Source organism: Adiantum capillus-veneris, chromosome 29 (assembly GCF_014529385.1).
Source record: "Adiantum capillus-veneris isolate H3 chromosome 29, ASM1452938v2, whole genome shotgun sequence".
Classification (NCBI taxonomy): domain Eukaryota; kingdom Viridiplantae; phylum Streptophyta; class Polypodiopsida; order Polypodiales; family Pteridaceae; genus Adiantum; species Adiantum capillus-veneris.
The window spans coordinates 4406586-4429355 of record NC_140959.1 but is presented as its reverse complement, the minus strand read 5'-3'; the positions used below and the strand labels follow the sequence as shown (position 1 = coordinate 4429355).

Genomic DNA, 22770 nt, shown 5'->3' with positions numbered 1-22770 from the left:
CCTACGACAGCCCCTTGTTTGGAACCCCATGGTTAGCACTCAGAGAGGCCACTTGGTTGGTAGTCGGCCTCATGTTTCCTGGGGTCCCATGGTAGCGGGTCCAGCACGCTCTTTAGGTGACTGGTTACAGTTTTCAGGCTTGTCAGAGGAGCTGCGGGGCTTTCAGCTACAGGGCACGAGAGGGGTGCAAAGCATGTGCTAGGACATCTTAGAGGCAATACCAGCTGAATGGCTCACACCTCTCGAGCCAGCAACACCCAGATGGATAGGAGCCTTCACGCGACGTGAGGTTGTCATCTCGGTTCAGGCTTGCTCAGAGACTATTTCCTCCTTGTTTTTCGAGTTACAGAGTGAGGGATGCTTACAGCGAGTTGCAGTAGAGGCCCCGCAGGTGGCAGTGTTGTTTTAAGAGCATCTGACTGGTGGGCATTTGTGGGAGGACTTGTGTCATCGATCGTGACCCAGCAGCTCTTGAGACTGGACATTGGAGCCTGTGGGCTTGGGAGAAAGGACCGTTATCCTCCTTGGTTGGCACAAGTACAGTGGGATCCTGGAGAGTGGAGGGACCCTTTCTCTTCTACAGACCACCCAGTTGTCCCTTTCTTTCAGTACACTGTTCGACGGGGACGTCACATACGGGCAGCACAGAGAGGGGCTTTCCCTGCTGTAGCACCTCATTGGTAGGGGGAGGGTCTCACAGCTCAATTCTTGGCAGCTTTTTGGGAGAGGTCGTGGGACTCCAGACAGGCGAGGAGAGTCACTTTGTTTCATTGGCTGGTCGCACACAGAGCTACAGCAGTTGGGAGCTGGCTTGTGCATAGTGGTCTCTCGGCCGCATGGCAGCTTGTGACCATCTTGTGGGAGTCAGTGTCACTGTCTTTGGGACTGTCCTTTGGCACAGCAGGTGTGGCTTCGTGTTCTTCAGCTGATACCTTCTTTTTCCACGGCTCGGCAGTACACTTGGGGGGCAGCTGCTTGGTCCACTCTCACGGGCCTCGCACTTCAGTTTGAGCTATCTTCTACCAGCAGGATGATAGTGATGCAGAGGCGGCGACCTACACTTCAGCCTGCTACAAAGCTTACTCCATAGGAGTGGTGCAGTGAGAGAGAGGAGTGTTGGGAGCTCATTAGTGGCCTGACACTCTGGTTCATCTGGCGGGCCCGCTGCTTCCACATCTTTGAGGCTCGCCCTATACCACCAGCAGATATTGTTTGTGATCTTTGGCTAGAGCTGGTCCACACTCTCAGAGGACAGCTCGAGAGACTCCAGGGCAGCTCCGACCGCATGCGGGAGCACAGAGAGGCTTTCCTTTGACCTTGGCATCCTGGGCCTTTTTTCACCATGGTCCAGGGTGTACTCAGATGGCACTACCGTTCACTTGTGTGGCTTTCCCCTCCTCCCATTTCTTGATTTAGCCTCATTGTACATATGGTGTTTTTTCATTGGGAGAGTCTCCCCATCATGGTTGTTGTAGCCCTCTCTCGAAGAGGTGGTTGTAGCCCTATGGGCAGTTTCATTAACTAATAGAAGGATCTTTTTTTTGGGAAAAAAAAGTAAGGGTAGAAAATGTTTCCAAGCGCATGGGAAGTTGACGATTTCTTCCCATACAAGACATTTGTGGTGGATTAAAGTTTGGTGATTTTTGGTCAAAGCCAAAGGCAAAACATATGTCATCTTACAAGAGCTTTAGCAATTCCAAAGTGCTCATTGCTGTTGTGTGCTCCTCCCCCACATCTTGTGCACATTGCCTCCTTCTCGCCCGCTCACACCCTCTCCTTGTTCATGCTGGCCACAAGTCTCCATCATGGTCGCCCCCCCTTTCTCTCATGCGTCTTCCCCCCCCACCCTCTCTCGGCCCCCTTTCCACCTTTCCTCCTCGCTCGCTTTTCCCATTCACGCTCCTCGCTCTCTTCCTCGCATCCTCTTCTGATTGTTGTTGCTGCCCTTTTCAGTAGTGGCGCACCTTTAGTCACGATTGAGCCCTTTCCTTCTTGATGCCAACAATAGGCACTAATGGAGTCTTCAACTCTACTACAGTGAGTGTCATGTGCAGCAGAAGTGTTTAAGGATTTAGCTCGGATATAGGACTCCACACAAACACAAGGTTACTTTTACTTCACTTGAAAAGAGAAACTGAACTGAACACAATGAAGAAGAGAGAGGCAGAGAGAGAGAAAAGAGACGACACTGCATGTCGGGTCCCAACCATCATCAAGGGCCCCTTGCTCTGTTGTGAGAGCAAGTACTTGCTTTTTATTACTTGCACAATGCTGTTACAATGATCCTAGATGCTGATGGTACTTGCAGTAGATGCTTGGTACTGCTGAGATACTGATGGGTACTTGCTGTAGATACTTGGTACTACGAGGCTAAGATTGAATGCTGAAAACGCTGATGGTTCATAGAGCTGAAATCTGCAAAATGATGGCGATGAAGGCTGAAAACTGATGGCTGAAATCGATGGTACTGATGCTGGAAAACATTGTCCTTGTAGAGCTGAAAACACTGGCTGAATACTTGCCGTTTCGTGCTCGCTGCTGCTGTCCCGCCCCCACCCCTGCGCTGCCTCATGCTACCCCCCTGGCTCCAGCCCCTCGCGCTGCCCCCTCGTGCTCCCTTGCTCCAGCCCCCCCTCGCGCTTGTTGGCCTCTTGCCCCACCCCCCCCCCCCCCCCCCCCCCCCCGCTTCGTTCGCTGCCCCCGCTCCCCCTTAAGGCATCTTTCGACCTGCTCTGACGGTTTTGGATTCCTGACATGCTTGTCGGGGCTTTTTAAGAGAAACGTCTCCTTTCGCTTCTCACTCCTCCACAGCAGCAGACGCAGATGGAGGCTCATGCTCCACCCCAGAGGGACTCTCAAGAAGCCCCCTTGTCCTCCGGAGCCCACCATCCGACTTGCTCTTTCGCCGACAGAGCAAGCGAGCCTCGCAACAGAGTTGGTGCGTCTCCAGGCGACCTCATCATCTGCAAGCGAGCCTCGCAGCAGAGGTGGAGCACCTCCAGCGACCTCATCATCTGCAAGATCATCGGCACCCAACCTAGCAAAGGAGAGGTGCGTGATCTCTTGGGCCCGCCTTTTCGCAAGGTGGGCAAGATCCTCGACGTTAAGCTTCTCGGACGTGGCTACTACCAAATAGAGTTTGAGACCCGAAGATGGCATCCAAGGTCATTGCGATGAGCCCCCTAGCCATCCGAGAAGTTTGAGCCCATTTTCGACGGAAGCGCCATGGTTTTGACCCAGCTACCGATGTTCTTATCGAGGAGGTAGACCTTCCCATCTTAGTGTGCTTCCCCGGCCTAAGGAGAGAGTACCTTCCGCTCCTGTCCAGGATTGGCTCAGAGATTGGGACTGTCCTGGAGACACCTCACACGGCAGCCTCTGTAGCTGCCAAGGCAGCTGGCATACCCACAATACGTGTTCTGGTTCGGGACACCCACACCCTCCCGAAGACCATTCTACTACCTCGGGTGAGTGGTGGTTGGCTCCGCCAGAGTGTGGAGGATTTGGGTCTTCCAAATCAGTGCTTCATTTGTCGACAGATGGGCCATCTTGCGAAGGCCTATCCACAGAGGAGGCCCCGACCTTCACCTCAGACACAGCCACAACCTCCTAAGGCTGGCCAGCATCAACAGGCAGAGACATAGGGTACTCAAGCACATTCACCCTCTTCTGCCTGGGGCCCAAGCAGAGGAGGGCTAGTAGTAGGTCCGTGGTCGGCGTCGATAGGGGCCACCACGTCATCGTGGTCCTTCGGGTGGTCACAGGCTCCAGGCGAGCAGCAGTGGGTACCCACAAGGAACCGTTTCAATCCTCTTCATCAGGACAAGGCCCCAGCTCCACCCTCCACCTCAGCCTCACCATCGACAGCCCCTTCTCTCCCCGAGTCCTCCTCCGCCCCTCCCCCCTGCCTCCATCCTCTTCCCCACCTCCCCCCATCCCCCTCGCCGCTCCCTTCTTCATCCTCACCCACTAGCCCCCCTGCTTCCACATCTCCTCCCGATCCTACCCCACAGCCGGCCCATGGGGCAGGACCTTCCTCGACTGCTAGGAGATCTCTTGGTAGCGCTTTTGCCACGAGTCGCTTGGCAAGAGAGGGCCAGCCATTCTTGCGAACCCCCCTTCTGGTGCAGACGTCTCCCTTTGTAGCAGTTCCTTGTGGAGTGACGAGCTTCGACATCTGTTGTAGGTGGGATCTCTTTGCCTACGACTTGACACTATTTCTCGGCGACTCTTTCCTAGACTTTGAGGCGGCTTGTTTCAGAGTTCATGTACTGTTCCTTGCAGCTAAAGGGATAGAGGCCCTGGACACATCGGTTGGCTTCTCTTTTCCCTTATGTGGCAAGGACCAGTCTGAGTGGACTCTGGACTCAGTGATGGATTGGTTGCAGGCACAAGCCCTCGAGTTCTCTCACCTCATAGGAGACCTAGGGGTTACAGATCTAGTATAGACTTTGTGGCCGTTGGCTAAGTTCTCAGTGACACCTCCAAACACGACAAGATGTAGACACATTGTGGTACACGCAGAGCCCACCATGCTATGTATACATACATGAGGATCTTGGACAGAGGAGGTTGCCTTGCGTACGGCACGCTCTTCTTGGGCCTGGGCTAGACAGTCTTTGCAGCCACGCCTATCTCGGGGACGCTCGGATTTGGATTATTTTTCATCCAAGCCAGCCTCGAAGATAGCGTAGTTAGTTGTTGTTGCAGCATCGGTTCTTTCTCGTACTTCATGAGGATTGTCTCATGGAACATGCAGAGATAAGGTGGGCCCCAGATTCAGCGCCAACAGGGTCGATTGCGTCAGGAGATTCAATGATGCCTTGTGGGCGAAGAGATTGATCTTCTTATGCAGCAGGAGCATCATCTTTGTGAGAGAAGCATTAGATGATGTGGTCAACTTTTGCGTGGTCGATATGAGACATTTTGGTCAGCTGCATTTGGACCTAGTGGTATCCAGGGAGGGGTATGTATGACTATTCCGGACTCATGGAAGCAGGCCATTGTGGGCAGAGGGATTACTATGCAGGCTCAAGGTTGCCTCATTGGCTTCATGAATATCTATGTGCCTTAAGTGTCAAGAGCACATGCAGAGTTTTGGTTTCACATTGTAGATTATTTGCCGCATGCAGAGCAATGGTGCATTGGAGGTGACTTCAACATGCTGGAGGACCCCTCTAACATGATTGGAGGTAACCATGCTACTGTGCACAAGGCTGAGTTGGCATCTTGGGAGAGTCTATGTATGACCTTGAGGGCTTCAAATGTTTGACAGCATTCTGGCTTTGTGAGGCCCCCAGACAGCTTGGCCTTCTCTCGCTCGGACCGCAGAGTAGGAGGAGTGAATCTGTCTCGGATAGATCACTTCTACACTAGTGACCACATTTGTGACATGGGTGGATCTATTTGTTTTTTGGCTGGGACATCTTTCTTTTTCGGACCATGCACCAATGGTCCTCACTATGATAGACAGACAGAGGAGCGGAGCATGATGCTACACATCCCTGAGAGGATCTTGTCGGACTCAAAGCTCAGAGAGCGAGTGGTGGCTCTTTGGACAGAGGGCTTGGACACGCAAGACTCCCCTGCTAACAGAGTGACCTTTGGACTTGCTAAGCTTAGTCGCTTCTTCCTCCAGGAGTCTACGGCTCGCATGGTTGCAGCGAGGGAGGAGGAGAAGCGTCTCCGACGCGGCGTTGCTTTCTTGCAGAGGATGCAGGAGCAGCACCCAAACTGTCCTTGGTTGGAGGAGCAGGTTGCAACAGGCTCGTCAAGAGCTAGCCAGTATAGAGGAGCGGCGTCGTCAGTTTGCTTTCCATTGACAGGTGTCTCAGTGGACCCAGGTGGGTGACAGACTGACTGGGGCGTTCTTTGAGACAGTGGGACCCTGTCATGCGTACACCAATGTCAGCCATTTGACGAGACCCGACAGGTTAGTTGCTTCAGAGCCAAAGGATATGCGTGAAGTTGCTACTGACTTTTACTGCGACTTGCTGTTAGCAAAGTCTTAATCAAAGCGTCAGGATGCATGCAGAGAGCAGGTTTGGGCACAGATACCTTGTCTTGTGACTGAGGCGATGCGCCAGAGGCTTGAGCTGCCTCTACAGCTAGAGGAGCTCCATGAGGCTCTCAGAGCACTTCCCCAAGGTAGTTGTCTAGGTGAGGATGGTTTGAGCCCAAGTTTTTTCTTGAAGTACTGGGACTTTCTTGGCTCAGATCTTTGCAGCGCTTTTCAGTACATCTTGCACATAGGAGAGTAAGGGCTTGATCTACCTCAATCCCAAGGAGGAAGGCTCCTTGGACGAGATTCGACAGTGGCGGCCCATCACCATCCTCAACTCTGCCTACATAATTCTAGCCAAGGTTCTGAGCTTGAGGATTCAGCTACTTCTAGAGAGCATTATACATGGGACCCAGACAGGTTCTGTCAAGGAGCGCAATATCCTTGACAACATCACTTTTTGGGAGGAGTTTGCCCTCGCGCGCCTCCAAGGTGAGGATCTGGTGATACTTCTCGATTTTGAGAAGGCTTACGACAAAGTTGACTCAGACTTCTTGGTGGGCACTCTATGCAGGATGGGTTTCTCAGACGCTTGGATCAGAGGTGTGTCAGCTCTCTACAGACGTGCACACAATCAGGTGCTTTTGGCAGGAGGTAGAGAAGACCAGTTCATGCACACACTTGGTCAGACAGGGTTGCCCCTTAGCCCCCTTCCTCTTTTTGTTCTATGCTGAGGCAATGAGCAAATTCTTGGTTTCACAGCAGGTTGGTCTGTGCAGGTTGGTCTGTGTGGCTTAACGCTCCCTATTCGGGGCGATGAACTACTAGATGCTGAGTCAAACTTTTGGCCCTTCAAGATGACCAAATTCCCCTTGCAAATCATCCAGAAACCAATTGCCGAAATCTGTAGTATAGCCCAAATCATCAAGTTGACCCGCTGACACTAAGCTCTTAGTCAACTTTTGCACATGTTTGACACCTCACAGCATAAATTCAGTGCCGTTAGAGCAATACATGGGGTAACAATATTGCCTCCTGAAGAAACGCAGAAAACTGAGCTCGCTACTGTTGTTCTCCCCCCCGCCTTCTGCCCACCATCGCGCCCCCAACTCGCCTTCACCCTCCCTCTCTACCTGCTCACTGCTGCCCTGCCCTGTGCGCCGCCCACTCGCATGCCCTGCCCGCTGCCCAGCCGCTGCCTGCTGCCTTACCCGCCTACTTGCCCACTGCCCCGCCCAGCCTGCACATTATCCCTTATCCACCTCCTCGCTCTCTGCTTTCCTGCTTGACTGGCTCGACAGCACTTTCGACATGCTCGGTCCAGCAGGAGGTTTCTGTTCGCCGACGTCTCTTCGTCCCTTCTTTACAGCGGCAGACACAGATGGAGGCTCAAGCTCCGCCACAGAGGGACTCCAATGAAGTCTCCTCCCTCGAGCCCGCTGAGCCCACCATTCGACTTGCTCTCTCACCGACAGAACAAGCGAGCCTAGCCGCAGAGGTGGAACGCCCTCAGGCGACTTCTGTCATCTGCAAGATTCTCGGCACCAAACCCAGCAGAGGAGAGCTGCGTGATCTTCTCCAAGCCCGCCTTCTTGCAGAGGTGGGCAAGATCTTGGATGTTCAGTTCCTCGGACGCGGCTACTATCAGATAGAGTTCGAGACTTCCGAGATGGCCTCCAAGGTCATCGCGATGAGCCCCTTGGCCATCCGAGCATTCATGCCCACATTTGACAGTGGAGGCATGGTTTTGATCCAGCTACAGATGTTCTGGTAGAGGAGGCAGACCTTCCCATTTCCGTCTACTTTCCTAGTTTGAGGAGGGAGTACCTGCCACTTTTGTCTAGGATAGGCTCAGAGATTGGGATTGTCCTGGAGACACCTCGCACGGCAGCCTTGGTAGCTGCCAAGGCAGCTGGCATCCCCTCAGTACGTATTCTGGTTAGGAACACCCACACTCTCCCGAAGGTCATCCTACTTCCTCAGCTGAGTGGGCGGTGGTTTCAACAGAGCGTGGAGTATTCAGGCCTCCTGAATCAGTATTTCATTTGTCGGCAGATGGGCCATCTTGCGAAGGCCTGTCCATGGAGGAGACCCCGACCTACATCACAGGCCTAGTCCCAGCCCTCAAGGGCTAGCCAGCATCAACAGACAAAGTCAGAGAGTACGCAGGCAGTGCCACCCTCCTAGCGTGGGGCTCAAGCGGAGGAGGGATGGTAGTAGAATTGTGGTCGACGTCGGCAGGGGCCACCACACCAGCCTGGCACTCAGAGCGGTCCCCAGGCTCCTGCGCAGCAGCAGTGGGTTCCCATGGGACACCGATTCAACCATCTTCAGCAGGACAAGGTCCCTGCTCCAGCCTCCACCTCAGCCTCACCCTCGACAGTCCCCCCCGAGTCCCCCCCCCCTCTTCCGCCGCCGCCCCCTCCCCCCGCCACCTTCTCCTCCTACCTTTTCATCTTGCCCTTCTGCATCTGTCGCTCCCCCTTGTCCCCCCTTCTCCCTCGCGCCCCCCTGCTCCCTCATCTCCTCCCGCTCCAGCCCCGCAAGCGTCCCAGGGGGCAGGGCCTTCCTTGGCTGCTAGGAGATCTCTTGGCAGCGCTTTTGCCACGACTCGTTTGGCGAGAGAGGAACACCCTTTCTTGCGACCCCCTCTTCTGGTGCAGACGTCCCCCTTTGGAGTAGTTTCTCGTGGTCTGAGGAGCTTCGACATTCGTCGTCGTTGGGATTTCTTTGCGTACGACTTTACACGGTTTCTCAACGACCCTTCACCAGACCTTGAGGCAGCCTGCTTTAGAGTTTATGTTATGTTCCTTGCAGCTAGGGGGATAGAGGCCTTAGACTCAGCAGCTGGCTTCTCTTTTCCCCTATGCAGCAGGGACCAGGCTGAGTGGTCTCTAGACTTAGTGTTGGAGTGGCTGTAGACATAGGCCCTAGAGTTCTCTCATCACACGGAAGACCTAGGGGTTACACACTTGCTTCAGACTCTGTGGCCATTGGCCAAGTTCTTTGTGACACCTCTAGACGCAGCAGGATGTAGACACATTGTGGTTCACTTCTTTGCTGACACGCAGAGTCCCCCTCTCTCCCTCTCTCTCTCTCTCTCTCTCTCTCTCTCATTGTGTATCTATATGAGAGCAATAAGCTATGCTTTCTTTAACATGGTATCCGATATATTGACCAGACTTGATCTTCATAAAAATGGAGTGAAGTCTTGCTAAAGATCTTTCTACAAAATCAATGGAATTGATAACCTTCCAAGTTAAAATTCCAACCAAGTCAAATCCACCCACTCACCATGTTATGTACAAATACATGAGGACTCCTGGATAGAGGAGGTTGGTTTGCGCACAGCTCGTTCTACTTGGGCTTGGGCCAGACACTCTTTGCAGTCACGCATATCTCGGGGATGCTTGGATGCGGATTACGCCCCAGCCAAGCCCGCCTCGAAGATAGCACGGTTGGTTGCATCTACAGCATCAGTTCTTTCTCGCTCCCCATGAGGATCGTCTCATGGGAACTTGCAGGGATTAGGTGGACCCCAGTTTCAGCGTCAGAGGGGCCGACTGTGTCAGGAGCTTCAGCGATGCCTTGTGGGTGGAGAGATTGACCTTCTTATGCTACATGAGCATCATCTGTGTAAGAGCCGCATTAGACGTTGTGGTCAGCTTTTGCGTGGACGATATGAGATTTTTTTGGTCAGCTACATTTGGACCTGGAGGCATCCAGGGCGGGCTATGTATGACTATTGCGGATTCTTTCAGTGGGCCATTGTGGGCAGAGGGATTATTGTGCCAGGCAAGGCTCAGTGGATCACTATGTAGGTTCAAGGTTGCCTCGTGGGCTTTCTGAACATCTATGCGCCCAATGTGGCGAGTGCACGTGCAGAGTTTTGGTCTCAGATTGTTCTGTCTCTGCCGCAGGCAGAGCAATGGTGCATTGGGGGTGACTTCAACATGTTGGAGGACCCCTTTGAGAGGATTGGAGGTAGCCATACTACTGTGCATGGAGTTGAGTTGGCAGCTTGGGAGAGGTTTTGTATGACTTTGTGGGTTTCAGATGTGTTGCAGCATTCTAGCTTTGTGAGGCTCCTAGACAGCCTGGCCTTCTCTCATTCGGACTGCACAGTGGGAGGAGTGAATCTATCTCCGATAGATCCCTTCTACGCTAGTGACCACTTCTGTGACTTGGGTGGGACAGTTGACATTTTGGCTAGGACTTCCTTTTCGGACCATGCACCAGTGATCCTCACAGTAACAAATAGGCAGAGGGGGGGGAGCACGATGCTTCACATCTCTGAGAGTGTTTTGCTGGATTGTGCGCTCAAAGAGTGAGTTGTGGCTCTTTGAACAGAGAGCTTAGATATGGAGGACTCTCCTGCTGACAGAGTGGCCTGAAGGCTTGCTCAGCTTAGTCGACTCTTTCTTCAGGAGTCCTCGGCTCGCCTGTCTGGTTGCAGCGAGAGAGGAGGAGCAACATCTCCGACGGGGTGTTGCTTCCTTGCAAAGGATGCATGAGCAGCATCCAGACAGTCCTTGGTTGGAGGAGTAGCAGCAGGCTCGCGAGGAGCTTCTCAGCACAGAGGAGAGGTGCCATGAGTTTGCTTTCCATCGACAGGCATCTCAGTGGACCCAAGTGGGTGACAAAGTGGCATGCGCTTTCTTTGAGGTAGTGGGACCTCGACATATGCATGCCAAGGTCAATCAGTTGAGGAGGCCCGATGGGTCAATTACTTCAGAGCCAGAGGACATGCGTGCAGTTGCTACTGACTTTTACCGTGATCTATTGTCTGCAGAGCCTCAGTCAGAGCGTCAAGATGCATGCAGAGAGCAGGTGTGGGCACAGATGCATCGTCTTGTGACTAAGGAGATGTGCCAAAGGCTTGAGCTGCCTCTTCAGCTAGAGGAGCTACACGTGGCTCTTAGAGCACTTCCCCATGGTAGCTGTTCAGGTGAGGATGGTTTGACTCCCAGCTTTTTCTTGGAGTACTAAGATTTGCTTGGCTCAGATCTCTGCAGGGCTTTTCAGTACATCCTACACACAGGAGAGATGCCTGACAGCATGAATGAGGGCCTCATCTACCTCATTCCCAAGGAGGGTGGCTCCTTGGATTCGACCGTGGCTACCCATCACCATCCTCAACTCATCCTACAAAATTCTTGCCAAGTCTCTGAGTTTGAGGATTTAGCCACTTCTAGAGAGCATTATAAATGGGACACAGTATCCTTGACAACATCTTTACTTTTTGGGAGGCTTCTGCCCTCGCGCGACTCCGTGATGAGGATCTGGTGATACTTCTTCTCGATTTTGAGAAGGCCTACGATAGAGTTGACTGGGACTTTTTGGAGGGCACTCTGCGCAGGATGGGCTTCTCAGATGCTTGGATCAGAGGTGTGTCAGCTCTGTACAGACAGGCACACAGTCAGGTACTTTTGTCAGGAGGTAGAGGTAATCGTTTCATGCTCTCACGATTGGTCAGACAAGGCTGCCCTCTTGCAGCCTTCCTCTTCCTGTTCTATGCTGAGGCGATGAGCAGGTTTTTGGCTTCACAGCGGGTTGGTTTACGTGGCTTAGCGCTCCCTATTCAGGGAGATGAGCAGGCTCTTGAGACCTTTTGTTGTGCATCAGGCCCACTGATCAACTCGAAAAGACAGTGGCTTTCTTCGTTGGTAGTGCTCTTACGCCGGATTGGATTCCAGGTGCAGGTTTCAGGTGGATTCCCCCAAGGACTGCAGTTCGATACTTGGGCTGTCTGGTTGGCTTGGACTTGTCTCTCGCGCAGCTGATTGCTCCCTTTCTCCTGTCCATCAAGAGGAAGTTGTTGCATTGGAGCTCCGCACGACTTTCTCTAGCAGCCAGAGTTGTAGTGGCCAACCAGGTGTTATTGGCTACTATGTGGTACATCACTTCTTGTTGGATCTCTTTGAGTTCTTGCATCAGTCAGGTAGAGAGGCTGATCAAGAACTTCCTTTGGTCAGGGTGTGACACTCAAATAGCCCGGGCCAAAGTGGCATGGAAGGTCATCATTCTTCCTTGTTCTCAGGGAGGGTTGGGGATCATAGACCCAACACAGCAGAGCAGAGCCCTTCTATGGAAGTTTGTCGTCAGAGGACTCCTTCCGGGAGAGGAGCCCTGGAAGGAGTTCTTGCTTCAGCAGCTTACTGCTAGAGTGCCTCAGGCTAGAGGCCCCTGGCGACCTTCGACCAGATGGATCTTCATAGAGATGCGCAGAGTTGGCTTGAGCAGGAGACTAGAGGACCGCTTCGTTGTGAGTCTGCTGCGATCCTTGGAGCAGCTATGGAGAGGCCTGGAGCAGCATCAGCCTACTTGCATGGAGGAGCGCCTGAGATAGCCCCTGGTTTGGAACCCCATGGTTAGCACTCAGAGAGGCCACTTGGTTGGTAGTAGGCCTCATGTTTCCTGGGGTCCCATGGCAGAGGGTCTTGCACGCACTTTAGGTGACTAGCTACAGTGCTCAGGCTTGTCAGAGGAGCTTCAGGACATCCAGCTACAAGGCATGAGAGGGATGCAGAGCATGTGTCAAGACATCTCAGAAGTAGTACCAGCTGAGTGGCTCGTACCTCTCCAGTCAGCAGCGCCCAGATGGATGAGGGCCTTCATGCGACTGGAGGTTCTCATCGTAGTTCGGGCTTACTCAGAGACTGTACCCTCCCTGTTTTTTGAGCTACAGGGTGAGGATCGTTTACACCTAGTTTCAGTAGGAGGCCCCACAGGTGTCAGAGTGCTGTTTTCAGAGGATCCGAGTTATGGGCATCTGTGGGAGGACTTGTGTCATAGATCTCGACCCAGCAGCTCTAGAGACTGGCCACTGGAGACTATGGGTTTGGGAGAGCTGTCCACTAACACGAGTGTATTGGGATCCTAGAGAGTGGTTTTGGAGGGACCCTTTCTCCTCAGCAAATCATCCAGGCATCCCTTTCTTTGAGTACATTGTTCGACTGGGACGTCACATACTGGCAGCACGGAAGAGGCTCGTCCTCCTGCAGCACCTCATTGGCAAGAGGAGGGTCTCACAACTGAGTTCTTGTCAGCTTTTTGGGAGAGGTTGTGGGACTTCAGACAGCCTAGGCGAGTCCCTTTGTTCCAGTGGCTAGCTGCACATCGAGCTACAGCAGTTGGGGGCTGGCTTGTACATAGTGGTCTCTTGGCAGCATGCATAGCTTGTGACCATCTTGTGGAGAGTCAGCGTCACTGTCTTTGGGAATGTCCTTTGGCACAGCAGGTTTGGCTTTATGTTCTTCGGCTAATGCTAGCTCTTTCCACAGCTCGGCAGTACACTTGGGGGGTAGCTGCTTGGTCCACTCTCACGGGCCCGGCACTTCAGTTTGAGCTATCCTCCACCAATAGGATGATAGTGATGCAGAGGGGTGGACCTACACTCCAGCTTGCTACAGAGCTTACCCCACAAGAGTGGTGCAGTGAGAGAGAGGAGTATTTGGAGGCTGGAGCTCATCTGCGGTGTGGCACTCTTGGTTCATCTGGCGGGCCCGCTGCTTCCGCATCTTCGAGGCTCGCCCTGTACCACCAGTAGAGACTGTTCGGGATCGGGATCTTTGGCTAGAGCTGATCCATAATCTCAGAGGACAGTTTGAGACTCCAGGGCAGCTCCGACCGCATGCGGCAGCGCAGAGAGGCTTTCCTTCGACTCTGGCGCCCTTGGCCTTTTTTCACCATGGTCGAGGGTGTGCTCAAATGGCACTACCGTCCACCTGTGTGACTCTTCCCTCCTCCCATATCTTGATTTAGCCTCATTGTACATATGTTGTTTTTTCATTGGGAGAGGCTCCGCCTCATGATTGTTGTAGCCCTCTCTTGTAGAGGTGGTTGTAGGCCTATGGGCAGTTTCATCAACTAATAGAAAAATCTTTTTCTCGGAAAAAAAAATTCAGTGCCGTTATTCATGCATAGCTTCACATCTTCAACACCACAAATGTCAAGCTCATACGAGTCATTAAGCTTGACCGAACTATGCATGGAATTATAGTTGGAGAACCATTCCCTATGGGGAGTAACGTGGAAACTAGCAAGTGAGTCAATGATCCAGTTTTGTGTATAACACTCATCAAGAGACAATAATGCATCTGAACTCAAATCAATAGTGAATATAAAGAACTCTGAGTCTCTGACAACTACGGCACGTCAGGAAGAACAACCTCAACTGGTGGAGACTCTAACTACATTGAGCTGCTCGATCTTCACACTGCTCTTAGGCGGGTCAGACTTGACAATGGCTTTACCCTTTTCACGTTGCAAAATGTGAAAATCTTCTTTAAATGGTCTTTCTTGTAGCAATGATAGCATTCCACATTGCGCAGCTGACGTCCATGACTCTTGCTATGAGCATTCGTGCTATCCTGTGATCGTCCGCGACTACGACTACGATCTCTTTGCCTGGACTGACCATCACCAGCTATATATGCATCACTATGCCCACTAGTGTCAAGAGACTGACATCTAATCTCTTCTGTGAGCAAAGAACTAGTAATATCACAAAATACAAGCTTGCCCTAAGGCGAAGTTACTAATGGCAGTGTTAATTGTATCCCATGACGAAGACAAAGAATATAGCAAGAAAATGGCTTTCATTTCATCATCGAAATTGGGTCCCATAGATGTAAATTGTGAAAACAAACTGTTGAACTCATTTAAGTATGAACTGGCACTACTCGCCTCTTTCATGTTCAAAAAGCATGAGCTTTTCCATAAGAAAAACTTTGTTCGAGGCACTCTTGCCATCCCAGGCTAAGCATAACTGTCACGAAGCTATGACAACCACTAATTTTATTTGTTGATTTCCTTCCCTTGATTTTTATTTAATTTTTGGGACCCTCTTTTTGAAATTACAAATGCCCGGACATTGCATGGACAATGTAAAACAGCTGATGGCCGAGAGTTTCATCCGTGAGAGTCAAGGCCAGGTAGCCACGAGATGGTTAGGCCAATCAACGCTAAAATCCGACTAGTAAAGAAGTGGCTATGCTCAATTAAAGTCATTCAGGTCCCTCGACAGGACATTATAAGTTGGTGGGTACTAGGGATTAAACCAAAAGGAGCAAAGTGGACACATGGCAGTAGGAGAGCAACTTGCAAGCCAACACACTCCAGAATATCTTATCCCAAGAGGGGGCACCCAAAACTAAGAAGGGGCTGATTTTTGCTCATAAGTGCTTTACAATGTGTGTATGTGAGGAATGGATGCAAGTGATCAGAGCTTTAATGGAAAGCTTGCCTTCTCCCTTGTCTCATGTAGCGCAATGATTTGCTTCCGTGCATCTCTCTCTCCCCTTTGCACATATGGTAATGCCCCACTAGTTGGACTTCTCAGATGACCATCTACAGTTCTGTGGGTTTTATGTACGTTTGCCAAGCCAAGAGCCTTCTATACAAGAACCAGATTAGCTAATTGCTAATCCCCCACGTGTACACACGGTTCTATCGCGAAGAATTGCAAAAAAGGAGAGTTTTCTCGCGTGAAAACTAGTCCAATTCACAAGGGAACTGTCCCATTGCGTGCAGGACCTCCTAAGACAGGCGTAGACGTGTTTACTCCGCTCTAAACGATCCAAAATAAAGAATTACAGCCTGCTGTGTTCATTTGCGGTTTAAGGTTTTGCACCTAAACTGCAAGATAACACCAAGGGAGCCTCGGAAAAGCCTTAGGGTGCTTATACGGGGCTTTGGGCACCTGACAATGACCAAAACAGGAAATTACAGCATGCTGAAATTGACCTGCAGCTCACCGGAAAAGCTTCTAAAATGCAAGGGAAACCATCCTAGATGTGCTCTTTTGATCTATAGGGCTTTTGGCACCGAAATTGGGTCGAAAACCTACAATTACAGCCCTTGACAGGTTTGGACAGCTTGGTGAGAGTTAGATGAAAGTGTTCGGATTGTTGTTTTGCAATTGAGTAAAGAAATACCCAAAGGGGTGCCATTCTTTGAGGCCTACAAGGTGTCATTGCCTACTTGGGAGTGCTCTAGCTACCAAGTCGTGATTTGTTTTGAAGTGGTGAATCCAATTATAGGTTTATCCGTGAAGTTACTTTGTGTCATAAAGTACAGGTAAAGTTAAACAACGTATAGATCGGGTGAAAACCAAAGTTTTACCGCCCTTTAGTAAGGCTATAGGCCGGTTTCAATAATAACTCCCATGATTCCTTTACAGTAGACTCACCAAGTTGCAGGTAAATGGTCACCATAGTACGAGAATCAAGCTCCTCCCACTAATCATGAGTGTAAACACCATCTTTACGCTCTTTCAATGCCGTTGCAAGGCCCTTATTGACCAGAATATCAAGCATACGCTGCTTCCATATTGTGAAGTTTGTGCCATTTTGATATGGTACTCTTCTTTCTCAGAAGATCTAGCCATGATTGACAAGAGCAAAAGCAAGAGAGTGAGGCTACGAATTTATGGCAAAATTTCTAGAAAAATTTTAGGAGAGTCTCCTCTGTATGAAGATCAAAACCTCCAGCACACATAGCAAAAAAACAATGCATAAACTGTAAAAGAGTGCTGATAGGGCATAAACTCGTATATATTGCTAAAAAAAACTGTCGAAGGACTACCAACTTGGCATCAAAGCACCTGTACCCTTCTATGCATATCCTTTGGTGAGGCCACGAGTGGGGATCTCAAGAAACCTAATCCACCTCACACTAGGTAACCCGCCCCGAGTGCTCGGCTCCAAAAAACCTCATGCAACAACCTTTACAAAAGGTTATACAAACACGACTAGCCATAGTCGCAGAAAGGGCTCTTCCAGACTGAGTCTTAGAAATGGCCGGGACTACTGAAACAATCCAAAATTGGCTCCACAATGGTGTAACCACAACATAGCGTGCATATGTCGTAAAATCACTGCAAAATACAGGATACGCGCATAAACAAGCGCCAACAACGGTGCAAGCAAAAATCGCAGAACTCAGCTCCCTACTGGGAGTAAAACGCTCTCAACGGAGCTCACAACACAAGATCCGTGCCTATATATGTATAATCCATACACATAAAAACTCCCACTGGAACTAAAATGCAAGTCACCGCCAAAGATGCTCGCAATTGTGCTATGTCAAAAGAACCTAGGACTGTCCCTGTGCTTGTAAATCTGTATGTGAGAAGCTCTCAATGGCTACGCATAAGCAATACTACAAAAAACATACATCATGGCCAAACACGCATATGGTAATCCAAATTTGTTCTTAGAAACGTATAGTACTGTTGCTAATGGCAATCTGTAACCGGCCTCTCACTACCAACAATTGTCTCACTCTCTACGATATCACAGAACTATGAGAATTTGTCATCGATGTCACCGAAGTCACTCCCCTATAAAAGAGGCACCTCGCCTGTCCACGCCAAAGTCGGAAGAGAATCCAATGCCGCGAGCCGTGAAAATGAGTTGTAGATGCCGAGAAAACTAGGTGTCCATGTCGAGCTCAAATGCAGGCAGCAGTATCTTGCCTGTTCGAAGATGTCGAAGTATCTGAAGCCAAAAATTGGAGTGTGTACATGTATCTAATGCCGAGGGGGGAACTCGCCAATGTCGAGAGTGTGCGTGTGTTGAAAAAAAAGCACACATCCTGCTTCTCTTTCTCCAATGCCGGAGACGAAGCACCTAATCTCCCTCTATCACCGAAGCTAATGGCGAATGGTAGAGAAGCATCAAGAGTCGAATTTGATGCCGAAAACATCCGTTGAAAACTACCCTCTGCTGTGCTGCTCAAATGGAGATTGTGAGAGCATAAACGGATTTGGAAGGGGGTAAAACCCCAGGTTGTCTCAGGATACTTGCCGGAAATACTCCCCGCATGACGAAGAAACTGCAGCAACAACCAGAACCAAAATTCATCCTAAAATTGTGTGCACGTGGGTGCGAATTTCAACTCTCTCTCTCTCTCTCTCTCTCTCTCTCTCTCTCTCTCTCTCTCTCTCATTCTCATTTGCTCTTAGTTTTCTCTCTATTCCTACTCGAAAACTCTCTGCACAAAGCTATTGTACTCCAAGCTCCACACACGATACATTATCATCACATGACGTAGATGCACCATCAGAAGAAATGTTTGACATATGTTGCATGACAAACAACCTTTCTACATCATTTGTATTTTTGTTGGTAGATGCATAATCGTTTTGCTGCCTTTTGTTATTGCCTATGTTCCATGCACAACTTTTATTATTGCCTTAGTTCCATGTACAGTCATGCTCACATCTCCAACATGAATCATGTCACAAACTGTTGATGTATCAAGCCACTAAAGAACGGAGCCAACCTGCAGATCTCGGCCGAGGGGCCTAAACCCTAAGAAGGAGCAGTAAAAGAAGAAGAAGCAGCAGAAGAAGTTTTACCAACTTGCAAAGTCTTGCCGAGTGGACTATTATTTAAGAAGTTCACACCAACTTATCAATGGGGTCCAAGTTCCTAGAGATAAAGATTAAATAAAGCGGACCCCCGCACACACACACACAAAAATTTGCGTAAAGAAGTGATGACGTGATAGTTGTACGGAGCCCGCGATTTGTGCTCCTAACGTGGCATATGGTACAGATTTCCGCATTTTACGCTGATGAATGCTGAAGTGGCATACTGTAGGGATTTCCCATGTTTTGCGCTTGCTGCTTTTGGAAGGCCAGGTGCTTTTAGAACTTGAATGCTTTTCATGTACAGATTTCCGCATTTTACGCTGGCGAACGCTGAAGTGGCATACTGTAGGGATTTCCCATGTTTTGTGCTTGCTGCTTTTGGAAGGCCGGATGCTTTTAGTACTTGAATGCTTTTCATGTAAACTTCTTTTAGAGGCTAGGGGCCTTTAAATATGATCCATGGGCTCTCACTCTGGTAGTCTACCCGTGGGAGATGCTAAGCAGAGCCATGGGAAATTGTACTTAGTTTAAGCAATATAAAGAAATACCGAAAGGCGCGCAAAGTTTTGGGAGTGCTCTCTTGGGGTGGAATTCCACCATCTCTCGTCTCGTGTCGTGCATCTCTTTCAGTTCGCTTGTTATTCGAAGTGTTTAAAGTTGTTCAGTCTGTTCTTTTCTGTTGGCACGTAGTGCCCGTCCCCGTGACAGTGGTATTAGAGCTTCAAGTGTGTGCTTTTCTGAAAGCATACCGGTGCTACCAAAGAGCAAACAGAGCAAGTTGGCGCTTCCAAAGTTTACACGAAATTTCATTAAAGAATCTTCACGTCCGGACCCGGACTTATTAGCGACTCCTACCCTTACTTCAGTGCGCATTGGTCGCGCTCTCATCTTCATCGCTTTTATAGGGAATAAGCGATAGGAACCCAAGATATGGCGTTCATGGATTCGGCAGTACTTGCAATTTCTCCTCGACGAGCTTCGCGACATTCTTTCGCGGTATCCTTAGCAAAATCTCCCGCTGTTGCAAAGTTTTCAAAAGTTTCTAAATTACATGTTACCCCCTCTGATGCCCCAGGTGGTTGATGCCCCAAGAAAAGTTACACGGAACGGGAACGGGGGGCTCCGGGGCGTTTCCGGAACAGGGGGGCCCTCGGGGTGGCGGAACGGGAATGGTAGCCTTGAGGGAAAGGGAGAGGGAGAGGGAGAGAGAGCCTTGAGGGAGAAGGTGAGATAGAGAGCTTGAGAGAGAGGGTTTAAAGCCCTTCTTTATATCGAAGAGGATAAAAATAACACCTCCCCAAAAGTTCAAAAGACCCAAACTGTCATTTTTTTAAACTTTGCCGTTCCGGCCGTTCCAGTTATGCCTGGGAAGGGAACGGCGTTCCGTTCCCGTTTCCTCGCCGTTCCTGTTTCCGTATCGAGGAGGCGCCGTGCTTGGGAACACGTTCCGGGAACGGGAGGGCCCCGTTCCGCCCATTCCCTGTTACTATGGCCCTAGGTGGTACCTAAGGTGTGGTACCAAAAAGTACCAGAGCTTCCAACCGACAACCTTCCCAGCTATATGTTTCTATCGGGGGAGTCTTCAGGAATATGGTGCAGCCATCCCTGATCCAGTGCAACCATCTTTGCCAGCACCATTGCCCCCACTCCCCCACCACCGCCGCCACCAAGCTACAGTGGTTGGAGCCCTTATTGATACCCTTATTATCCGTACCCAGGATATACGCCTAACCAACTGAAGGATTTTAAGGATGGTGGCACGACAATCAAATTTTTCACCTTTTCCGGGATGAAAGATTGGAAGAAAGCATTGGAGTTCCTATAGCAATTCGACAACATCTATACTTTGGGAAACTATATAGAAGAATCCAAGATTCCTGGAGCAGTGGGATTTCTTAAAAATAATGCCATGCAGTGGTGGAGTAATGTGTTCAATTGCGACACAACCGCATGCTCCAAGGACTTGGCAAGCTTTCAAGAGAATATTTGCACGCAGTTATATGACTTCTCTCTTTGAAGTCCGGATCTTGGCAGAATGAGGCAGCTTGAAAATGCTTGCCACAGAGACCATGGATGACCATAAACAAAGGTTTCTCGACGTCTATCTTCCGGTGTCCTTCTTTAAGTTCATCTCCTTGGAGGACCAGTGCGAGCGATTCACAATTGGACTACCATCAACATTGCAGGAATATTGTCCGTCCCAGCAAGTCTCAACCATGCAACAGCTTATGGACCATGTCGTGGTCGGCTACAAACTGATGAAGGAAAAGCTGGAATTTACCACAGAAGTAACTCCGGCCACTAACCAAAACTCTAGGCAGCAACGAACAAATTCTCGGGAAACTCGTGAAACCCAACCGCAAAGGCCTCATGTGACAAAGCGCCAACAAGAAACCCTTTTACAAGAAAGCCGATGCTTTAACTGTTTTCAAAAAAGGATATACGTTCCCTACATGTCCTCAGCGAGCCTTGACGTCTTTAGAGAAACCTTTTGCTCCCACGACAGAAAGATCCCCAAAACCACCTCCGGCTAAGAAAGATAGATCCGCTATTGGACTATTACCTAATAGCTATGGCATACACGCCTTGAAAGTATAATCAATTGTGTCGAGCATATGGCAAAGTCAACGGCACGGCTTGAAATCCCTTATTTTCTTTGACCCCGGAGCTACAAAGAACTTCATCCATCCAGAATTCATGAAGCAGATGCACTTTGATTATGATACAAAGGGTGGAGAAATTGAAGTCGAGCTAGCCATATGGCAAACTCAAAAAGTGGTACCGTTCATTGGTGCTCTTCCAGTGACTATCCAAGACTATCATGGAAAAGCCGATTTCCACATTATGAAGTTGGGCAATTGCGACGTTCTCTTGGGTATGCCTTGGCACGACAAGAATGATGCGACTCTGTACATCCAAAATCGAACCTTACCCTGATGCAAAAGGACAAGCCAGTCGCCCTCAAAAGTTCGGTTGTCCGAATAACAACCTGAATGAATTTTCTAGTTGTTTTGTAGATGGATACTTTTGACCTCTGTTTGAGGAAGTATTGTTTGAAATTTGCTTGAAATGGATGTTATCCTTTTTTGGTGCCGATTTGAACTGTTTGATTCTGGTTTTAATACTGGTTTCAATGCTTGGTGATTTACTCCCTGGTGGAGTAGTGAGAAATGTTGTTTTGGTATTGTCTGAACCTCGAAACGATGCAGACAGGTTGTCTGGGGAGCGTTTTGTTGTATGCTTGAAAACCTCGGAACGACACAAATGGGATGTCTTGCAAGCGTTTCCTTGTATGCTAGAAGAGATGTATGGGGAGTCTTTGGTTGTATGCTTGAACCTCCAAGCGACGCAGGCTGCAGCTTGGGGAGCATTTGGTTGTACCAGTTAGGGGAGTGACGAGGTAGTCGTTGAGTAGCTTCACACCAGAGACCGTTTGTCTCAGGGGAGTGCTCATCGGCGTTGTTCGTTGTGTCTTGTAACATGCATATGTGAGCATTTGTGTTGCATTGTGATGTATCAACCACTAAATATTCCTTATTGGATGAGATTTTTGTGGGAAGCCAACGACCCAGGATATCAAGAGCTCCAATCTGATGAGGAAACTGATTGTCCCTCAGAAACTTTTGAGCTAACTTGAGTTTTGCAGATATATGGTAATCATAGACGATTACTTTCTTTTCAAGAAGGGGGGATGCCACAAACTGCTGACATGTCAAGCCATTGAAGAACGGCGCCAACTTGTAGATCCCGGCCAAGGGGCCTAAACCCTAAGAAGCAGCAGAAGCAAAAGCAGCAGCAGAAAAAGTTTAACCAACTTGCAAAGTCTTGCCGAGTGGCCTATTTTTAAAGAAGTTCCCACCAACTTATGGGACCCGGTCCGATAGGGCCCAAGTGCCTAGAAATAAAGATTAAATAAAGCGGGACACACAGAGAGAGATAAAAGACCTGATGACGTGGCAGTTGTACGCACGACCACGATTTGCGTTGCTGACATGGCATACTGTACGGCTTTCCGAATTTTACGTTGACGGATGCTAACGTGGCATACTGTACGGATTTTCCATGTTTTGCATTGGCTGCTTTTGGAAGGCCAAGTGCTTTTAGAACTTGAATGCTATTCATATAAATTGCTTTTAGAGGCCAGGGGCCTTTAAATATAACCTATGGACTCTCACTCTGGCAGTCTACCCACGGGAGATGCACAACACAGCCATGGGAGTTGTACTCAGCTGAAGCAATATAAAAAAATACCGAAAGGGGTGCCATTGTTTGGGGCCAATGCTCTCTTGGGGTGGAACTCCGCCACTCCTCGTCTCATGTCGTGCATCTCTTTCAATTCAATCGTTATTTGAAGTGCTTAAAGGTGTTCAGTCTGTTCTTTTCTGTTGGC

General features: G+C 49.8%; 1 protein-coding gene across 3 annotated transcripts in view; it reads left to right on the top strand.

The window, feature by feature from the left end:
• LOC147418670 (putative ABC transporter C family member 15) overlaps positions 1-22770 on the top strand; it is a 177810-nt gene that overhangs the window by 145216 nt on the left and 9824 nt on the right. The window lies entirely within an intron of this gene.